The 10112-nt window shown below is 35.1% G+C and overlaps 1 long non-coding RNA gene across 1 annotated transcript; it reads left to right on the forward strand.

Moving 5' to 3' along the window:
- Positions 1–8420: 8420 nt before the first annotated feature.
- LOC122141747 lies at positions 8421–10112 on the forward strand. Its single transcript, XR_006158070.1, has 4 exons — positions 8421–8558; positions 8852–9164; positions 9270–9580; positions 10051–10112. It is a non-coding gene; the product is annotated as an uncharacterized LOC122141747 (long non-coding RNA).

Genomic DNA, 10112 nt, shown 5'->3' on the forward strand with positions numbered 1-10112 from the left:
GACATGTATGGGGTTAGAAACAAGATCTCCACATATCCCAATTGTAATTGTTTTGTTTTTGTATTTTCTACTAAATTACATATTCTATTATAGTTCAACCTTTGTTACAATAACATTAAAACAGCCATTAAAAAAAACTTAAAATTTTTTAAATGTTTTAAAAAACCCTTCATTTTACACTATGGTACAAAAAATTTTAATTTACACCAGTTTTTAAAAAAAAAAAAAACCAAGGGGGGAAAAAAAAAAAATAGAAAAAGCAATACCATAGCTAAAATGAAACAAAATTAAAGGGAAAAAGAAAAAAGGGGGCATTAACAAAATAAAAAATTTTAACGATCCCAAGAATGTTTGAGGCTGTGAAATTGCCTTTGAGGCTTCTTTTGTTAGCAAACGGGAAATTGTGAGTAAATAATCTTAACTCTTGTAAAAATGCTACAAAAACAGGTTTAAATTGGAAAGTTTACTTCTGTGAATAAAGAATCTACATAAGAAGAGAATAAATAGTGATTAGCGTTATATACTGCACCTCTGTGCAGTTATTAAGGATACAATAAATTTAAATGAAAATGTTATCTTTAAATCTGTGAAAAACTCTTGTCTCTTCGAGTGTGGTTTGGTAAAGTTTACAATCAAGCCAGGTGCAGTGATAGAGAGCGATCTGATCACTCTAAACCTACAGGGACGACGTCCTTAAATTAATGGGCGATGATGAGTATTTGTATTGATGTTTGGAATGTGGAAAAAGCGACTTTCATAGGGCTTAAATGATTGTAGTCGCATGATTGCTCTCTTAGGAGAGATTCAGAGAAAAATCTAAACTGGATCTCTGGAGCATCACAGCAAGCCTCAGAATGAAACATGCTGGACGTCCTATAAACCATAGATCAAGAAAAAAAGTGTAATAAACTTCTCAATCTCACGCACAGTGGCAGGAGAGTAAAATATCTTCCCCAACTCATCTGTTCCCACTCTGTACTCTGGCAGAAAAATGGTTCTTAAACAGTACTCAGAAAAGGGTTTCTTTCAGCTTGTAACAATAGCAGAACCCTTTTTTAGTGCTAAATGAACCCTTTTAATAAGGGAATTCCAGAAGGGGTAAAAGAACCATGCTTTGAAATGTTATATAGAACCTTAAATGTGCTATAAATAACCTTTAAATGATAGCTTTATTTTCATTAATATTATTTAGTTTTATTAATATTATTTGAATAAATAATTGTATTGTTTTTTTTTTTTTTAACCCCCTGCCCATGGTCTTATAATATCTTATAGCATATCCATTAATGTTTGCACAAAAATTATGTGTCCTTGGTGTTGTGTGACTGAGAGGCCATTTCTCTCTGCAAGATGGCGGGATTGTAGGATGTGGAGCATCATCTGGAAGTTGGACAATTGAGTTAGGCCATAATGTGCCTCCTGTGCCACTTGTTTATGTAAAAACAATTATGTTTATGAAGGGCCAAAAGTAGTATGGTGAGCACTTCGCAATTTATGTTTATGTATCAACTCTATGCAATAATTATAACAAACAGAAACAATAAATACAAAATCGAAGAAATGGCCCATTAAATTAAATATTTTTTATGCATTGCTGTAAAACATACACCAGCCAGGAGTTTCTATATTCCTTCACGCTGCTATTAATGCTGATTCCTAGTTGAGATGTTTTTATTTAATTCGCTCCGACTTCCTGCCCACTGCTGTGGTTCTACTGGTTTTCGTGGATCCGATTTGGTCTCTCTCTGCTCTGGGGTGGGCGGATGAAAACAAGTTTAAGCACGCTCACATATATACAAATCCCAAATGATGATGCCAGCATTTTCTTATCAAGTGCATTAAGCTTCCTATGTATATGTAATGGCTTTATATATTACTTCCGCTGGGTATTGATGTTCATTTATAGTCAGCTCATTTCCCTCTCGGAGAAGATATTTGAGAATGAAAAGCACAGAATTCTCACAGTAATCTCAAAAGTATCAAATGTGAGTGTTTGTCACAATAAATCCTGAAGATGTCAAATATCACTTAGCAAGATGTGTTCAGTGGCACACATGTCACCAATATGATGTGTTGCTGCTAAGATGCCTGTTTCTATTGTATTTAGCTTTGATTTGAAGAAACCAGAGATCCTGGTGGTGTGTGGATGATACAGAAGAGGCAATACACAGCATCAGGATATGGAGAGACACAGGGATACCGGTGACCAAAGGAATTGTTTGAATAAAGTCGTTATTTTTGTTTTCTTTGCTTACAAAAGAGTGTTCCCGTCCGATTCATATAACCAGATTGCACGGCTTATTGCAGAGAGTATCTGACAATGACTGTTCAGTACCTTTTATGGACCTTGAAACTGTTATACGTGTGGCAGTCTATGGGGACAGTCCCAGGCCTCCCGGTTTTCATCCAAAGATCATCTTAACTTGATGTTTCTTAGAGACAAAAACAAGCTTTATAGACGGTTTTGTGAACAAAGGGGGGTAAAGTGAATTAATGACAAAATTTCATTTTGGGGTGGAGTATCCCTTTAAGTACTGTAAACGAAAGTATTTTTACTTCGTTAGATACTCCACTGGGCATTAGAGCATATCTGAGACTTTGTTATAGTGTCACGTTGCAGTATCATTGCTCTTTTGGGTTAATTTTGATGTGCTTTCCATTGTCCTCATTTGTAAGTCGCCTTGGAATAAAAGCGGGTCTGCTAAAAGAGACTGAAATTATTATTATTTATTATTAATTATCTTTCTGAAACACAAATTAAGATATTTTTGATGGAAATCATGAGAGCTCTCTCTGACCCTCACGTAAAACAACAGTGCAGGTGATACTTACAGAAGAGCATACACATCATGTCGTGACATGCTTTGTGCACTGAACACAATCTTGCTACTCAAGCTGTGTATGAAATATAGGTACTTATATATATATATATATATATATACTCTATATATATATATACTATATATATATATATATAGACTTTTTAAAAATTAACAAAAATACTTTTTGTTAACTTAAGGTACAATAAAATCCCCATACTTTAAGACTTTTAAACTCAAGTAGTATTTAAAAACAGTAAACTGTTCAACCTTCTACCAAAGTTCTTGTAACTGTACATGTTGGGAACCTGTATGACTTTCAGGTACTTATACACACCACAGCTTAAACACAGTACACCGTAGGCAAGTTTTATTTTTTAAATTATATAAAAATTAAAAAGAAAACACGAATAGAAAAAGAAACAGACGCAGAACTAGTGTTAGAGGTCTTTTTGCTTTAGTTATTTGCTTGACTTAAAACTTTGTTCACTGTTTTTTGCCTTTCATCTGTCAGGACTGTTTGCTGATTTTTTTTCTGAACTTTGCCACACCCTTTTTTAAAAATATAACAACAAAAAAACCACTAATTATCACCACAAGAAAAAAGAATATACAATATTGTATACTCACAAAACAAAAAAAACACCACAGTCGTGTTTCAGATCAATATCAGTGTTTCAAACATTTCAAGGGTTGCCATTGTGGGCTTGTCAGTGAACCGATGAAGAAAATGTTTCTCAAATTTCTTTTGTTGTGTTTGTGGCATCTGATTGGTGAGTTTTAAACATTGTTTTTTTTAACGGCTTTAGTGTTTTTCTGTTTTGCTACAGAATTATAAATGACTATAGTTAAATTAGTCACATCAATTTAGTATTAACAAAAAACCTTAGTTATGTGACATGCTTTAAAAAATTACACAGATTTAGTAGCTATTCAGCTGTATTTTTTCTTAATATGATGACTTATTCTTTCAGTGTTTGGCTATTTCCATTTCGTGAGCCCTAGTTTAGATAGGGGGAGGGATCGGAGCTTGTGCTGGTATTTTGAGAGCAAGTAATTTGATTAAAACTTTGGTCATGTCGTGTTTGGACAAACACAGAGAGGACATTTTAACTGTCATGGAGCTGATAGCAGTCCAGTGTTTGTACATACACCTCTTCAAATCAGCAGAAAGCACAAATGAACACAACGGTCAAGAGGACCAATATTGAAATAATCGTCTCTTATCACTGATGTAACCTCCCTGAAAGATAATCGGCTCTAAATGTCTTTTATATAAAAAACACTGGAGCTCAAAACAGCAGCAGCTGTAGTTTCAGTCGTGACGTGATTCTCATCTTGAAGTTAGTGTTTTTATGTGTATGATGTTGTGTGCAGCTTTCAAAATGCAACGGTCAGTTCCCCACCCCTACAGGTGTGTTTGGTTTTGAAGTGCAGATCTCAGTGAACGAGGGAGAGTCAATCACTACTAAACTCGGTCTTACTGAAATACAGACAGATGTTGACATACTGTGGACGTTTGGAAATGACAGGTCTACCATAGCTATAATCAACAGAGTGAACAAAAGGATACTTGATAATCTTGATGGGAGATTCAGAGACAGATTGCAGCTAGATCATCAGACTGGATCTCTGACCATCACAAACAGCAGAATGATAGACTCTGGACTTTATGAAGTGACCATCAGCAGAAGCAGCAATTTAGAGACTAAATACAATTTGATGTTCGATGTTTCTGTCTATGGTGAGTCACAATTACACTATCATTTGTGCTACTAGGTTCATACTAATACACATTTACTGTTATTTACTGTTCATTTATCCTCACATGGTTTGTGCTCACATTTACATTACTGAAAGTATTTTAGTGAAGGCTTTAATTATTTAATAACTATAAACTGTGACAAACTCTGTGTTCTACAGAAAGGTTTGTTGAGACAGATACAAAGAAGTCAGTGATGGAGGGAGATTCGGTCACTCTACACACGGGTCGTACTTATCTCAATGATGATTGGATTCAGTGGTGGTTTATGAATAAAAACAATTTAATGCTGAACATCAATGTACCAGAGAGCAGATTCTCTGTATATGAGGTGAGATGTTCGGGGCTCTTGAGGGAGATATCAGAGACAGACTGGAGCTGGATTATCAAACTGGAATCTCTGACCATCACAAACATCACAAATTCTGAACACACGGAGTCTATGAACTAGAGTACAACACCATGGAGTTCAGGCTTTTCTTTTTATCTCCAGTGTCTATCAGTGAGTGTAAATATCATTTTCTTGTGTTTTATAAATATTGCTGATATAGAAACTTCAATCATATTTAGTTGTTTTGTTTGTCTTTTTTTTCCTTTACAATTAGTCCACCTAAATTGTTTAACTTCTCTACTGTATAATTGTTAAAATGCTCTAGGCTTTTGATCAGTCTTTGTTTCTTCCGTTATCGTGGCTCTGCTTGAACATACTCTCATTCATCCTCATTTTATCTTTATTCTCTCATGTTTTCAGCTCGTCTGCCTGTTCGACTGTCATCAGCAGTAACTCTTCAACATTGTGTCTTTTCAATGTCATCATCATTCATCATCATATTGTTGCATTGGTGTGTTCAGTGGTGAATGTGGGTCATGTGACTCTCTCCTGGTACAAAGGAAACATTTTATTGTCCAGCATCAGTGTCGTCTGATCTCAGCATCAATCTCTCTCTACCTCTGGAGGTGGAATATCAGGATACAAAAACAGCTACAGCTGTGTGCTCAACAATCCTATCAGCAACCCAGACCACACATCTCAACATCAGTCAACTCTGTCACACATGTTCAGGTACAGCAGAGCTAATAAATTAGTTGATGTTGGTGTGAATTAACGTTTTATTGACTGAGCTAATGTATTATATTCCTCCGATTTTGTGAAGCTGTGATCCGATTGTGTCCTCTCTCTGCTCTGGTGGGCGTTGCTACTGTCCTTGTTCGTGACATCAGATCCAGGGCCTGAACAAAGATCAAGCACATATAGACAGAAACCTATATGATGATTGTGATTTCAGTGATTGACATTTAAATAATTAAATCTCCATTTATTATAATGGCTTTATATTTCATTTCTGGTATCGATGTTAACTTATCGGTGGCTTATTTCCAATCTAAAAGAGGATTTCAAAAAGGCTTGATTGCTTGTTAACCTGCTGTGATCTGATTTGTTCACAGCTAATGTGGTGTGACGTTTGATGCATACTATGCCATGATTCTTTTGTAATGTGATGGCAGTTTAATATAACACAAAATGCTAATCAAACTGAACATCATCACAGTCTGTGAATGTTTCTCCTTTCAGTGGTGCATCCGCCAAGCCAAATGTCTCAGGTAATCAAATGCGATTTTTCAAAAATGAACAATTACATTTACAGTTTACTTAATGTTTTCATTCATTTACACTCAAACGTGTTGTACAACACAAGTAAACACTATAAATGTGATTTACTGGTTTTTGAGTCAAATGGACTTTGCAATGGTTTTCCTCTCTTTTATCTGTACAGAAATGTGGTTTGATCTGTTGGGTGGATAAACAGCTTCTGCTGGATGTTAGTGTGTGTTAATAGTTTGTGGGCGAAGTGGTTTTTTTTTCCCTTCTAGTATGATAAACTAGTGCATGTGCATGCTTTTCACTGCGTGATGTAGCCTATTATCAGTGCCATTTAAACCCCTGAAATGACTTTGTCAATTAAATATGATCTTATGATATTTATACAAATATAAAACTTTTGTATTTATATCATTTGATAAGGAATATCATGTGAGGCGAGAGTGCTGCGTTTTCTCGAATATCCAGCATGATTGCAAATGTGATATTGATTTTAATGCAACAGTTCAAGAAACAGGAAGTTAACATCTTCTTTAGGATCTTCGTATCAGTTCACAGTGAATCCAGTGAACTCCATCTCTGCTGTGAGTTTAACATGCATTTGGGATACGCAACATGTCCCAGTTACACATATTTTCATATTAGCATAATTTTCCAGCATTTTTCTTGAAACAGGTTTGAGTACACGTTAAAGTCCAGGTACAAGTCAGTGCAAAGACTTTTTACTCTGTTCAAGTTGGACACACTGAAAATGTGTTGGAGCTCTTAATTTTGGACCGCCAAAGTGGGAACCACTGTAGGCTTAGAACAATTTTAATAAGAAAATAAAAATTTTAATGTACATATACACATTCAAACACACTTTTGGCTGATCTAGATTCACCCTGTGTAATTAATCCAATATAAATGATATATTAGTTTTCACTCAGGCCCAGAATTCATTTGAAAATGTAAGATCAGCAAAAGCTTGTTGATTTTCATGATGTTAAAGGAGATGGACGTGAACGGAAACATTGACACATCCAGATAAATATCACAGTTCAGTCGTGAGTGTTTTCACACATTTTAAGCATCACTATCTATGGGCTTTTCAGTGCACAGATGAAGAAAATGTCTCTCAGATGTGTTTGGTTCTGTTTGTGTTTCTGGCGTCTGGATGGTGAGTTTGAAAGTGTTTTTTACGGCTTCAGTTCTGGTATCATGTAATAAATTACTGGTTAATCAGAGAGGATTAACATTCACTGTTGTTCTCATACAGAAATGATTGAACTGTGATTTTACTGTGAGATGAAGTTTAATTTCAGGTCTGTCAATTATTAAGCTCAAATACCCCATTAGTTTTAGTATTACTCTTAGCTAAATGAAGATAAGTCTCAATTTTGATTTATTTAGTCATTGGTCCATAAAGAGAAGATCTATATCTCTTCTTTAATGTCGCATCTTTTGTGCTGCTGCAGAACATTATTTGCAATCACATTTAAATGATTAAAAAGTACTTTAGTGAAGCTTCAGTAAACCAAGATCAAGTGATTTTTAAAGCTTTAATCTGTGATAAACTCTCCAGGTGAGTTTGGTAATATTCTGACACCCAGCATCAGTGATGGAGGGAGATTCAGTCACTCTGAACTCTGGTCTTATTGGAATAATGGATGAGGTCTGATTCTGTGGGTGTGTTTAATAAATTCACTTTAATAGCTGAAATCAATAAACAGACCGACCAGAGTGACTGTATAGGATGATGCTCTTGATGGGAGATTCAGAGACAGACTGAAGCTGGACAAACAAACTGGATCTCTGACCATCAGAGACACCACAACTGAAGATACTAGCTTTTGTCAACTACACATCAACCGTATGAAGAAGATTTTCATTCTCATTGTCTATGGTGAGTTAAATAATTGTTTCAAATGTTTTATTGTTTAATCATCATAAGATACAAGTATTCATCCACACAACCATTTTTCTTCTGTTGTTTTTATGATATTGTTTTTATGTCGAATGTAAGCTTTTCTTTACTAAACCCTGTTTCTGTTTTGTTGTTCTTCAGGTGTGTTTGGTGATGAAAATGAAGTCAGTGTCAGTGATGGAGGGAGATTCAGTCACTCTAAACACTGGTCTTAGTACTGATCTTACTGAAATAAGAGATGCTGATCTGATTCAGGAGTGGTTGTTTGTAGATGCTTTAATAGCTTTTATCAGCAAAGTGGCTAACGTCTACAATGTATTTGATTGACAATGGGAAATTCAGCAACAGACTGAAGCTGGATCATGAAACTGGATCTCTGACCATCACAGACATCAAAATTAAACATGCTGGACTTTATAAACTTCAGATCAACAGCGTGGTCCAAGAGTTTCATTCTCACTGTCAATGGTGGTAAATATGTGTTTTATCTGTTTTTATTTTTTATTCGAGTCGATATCCTCGGTCTGACACATTGTGCAGTTGTGCTTGAATACTGGTTTGTGGTTGCCTTCCTTTCTGTCTTTCTCCAATTTCACTTCATTTCTACTCTTCATACCATTCTGTATAAGTGAAAGCAAAATTGCAAAAAAATAAAATCAAATGAAATAAAATTAATTAAAAATAGCACACTATTTCAGTAAATCATAATAGAGTTATTTAAAGATCATAATCTGTGACAAACCTTTTTGGTGTTTGTTTTCCAGGCGTAGCATATGTGCGGATGCCAGTGTCAGTGATGGAGGGAGATTCAGTCACTCCTAAACACTGGTCTCACTGAAATACAGACAGATCATTTGATTCGGTGGACATTTGGAAATAAAAACACCATAATAGCTGATGTATTGCCTGACAGATTCTCTGTGTATGATGATGTTCTTGATGGGAGATTCAGAAACAGACTGAAGCTGGACAAACAAACTGGATCTCTGACCATCACAGACACCAGAACTCAACATGCTGGATATTATGAACTACAGGCCACACGTATGATGATGGCTTTCTCTCTTAATGTCTATGGTGGGTTAAAATATTTGGATTAAATACACCTATTTTTATGTTTTAATCCCCACAGCATTGAGATTATTAACCCACAACCCCATTTTGTTTCTGTTTGTTCTCCAGGTGTTACAGATGCAGTGGAGGCAGTGTCAGTGAAGGAGGGAGATTCAGTCACTCTAAACTCTGATCTTACTCATTAGATGGTGATGTGTTTCAGTGGGTGTTCATCAACTCTTTAATAGCTCATATCAATGTAAAGGCTGACCACATTACTATATTTGATTATAATGATGGGAGATTCAGAGACAGACTGAAGCTGGACAAACAAACTGGATCTCTGACCATCACAGACACCAGAAATGCACACTCTGGACTTTATGAACTACTGACCTACAGAGAGGCCAAATCCTGGAAATTCAGTCTTACAGTCTATGGTGAGTTTAATTTGTTACAGCTTTAAAACGTTGATTTGAAGAAGTATCATATCGTTTCAGATGTTTTGCTCTTAAAATAACTGATATAATTGATTTGTACATTAAAGGCATTTAGGTTTACTATTTCACTTTCTATATTTAAATGCTCTACTTTTGATCAGTCTTAAAAACTAAATCAATTTTATCGTTGCTTATTTGAAATTAACATTAACCTTTTAAAACATTATTTTATCGTTATGTTTAATATTTTTTATTTAGTAGTCAACCAATCATGAATTTGAATAGTGCAGCAATATGCAAATATGACACATCTATGACAGAGTTCAAACTGCTAAATGAGTCTCATATTTACATTGTGTTTTCAGTGTTAGTGATTAACGCATTTGTGAAATTGCAGAAATTGTTGTTGTTTTATTCCTTATTGTCTTTAATATTATCCTCATTTATCTTTGTTCTCTGATGTTTTCAAGCTAGTCCACCTGTACCTGTCATTAGCAGAGACTGTTCTTCATCATCCTCATCATTAGGATCG

Source organism: Cyprinus carpio, chromosome B22, assembly GCF_018340385.1.
Source record: "Cyprinus carpio isolate SPL01 chromosome B22, ASM1834038v1, whole genome shotgun sequence".
NCBI lineage: Eukaryota > Metazoa > Chordata > Actinopteri > Cypriniformes > Cyprinidae > Cyprinus > Cyprinus carpio.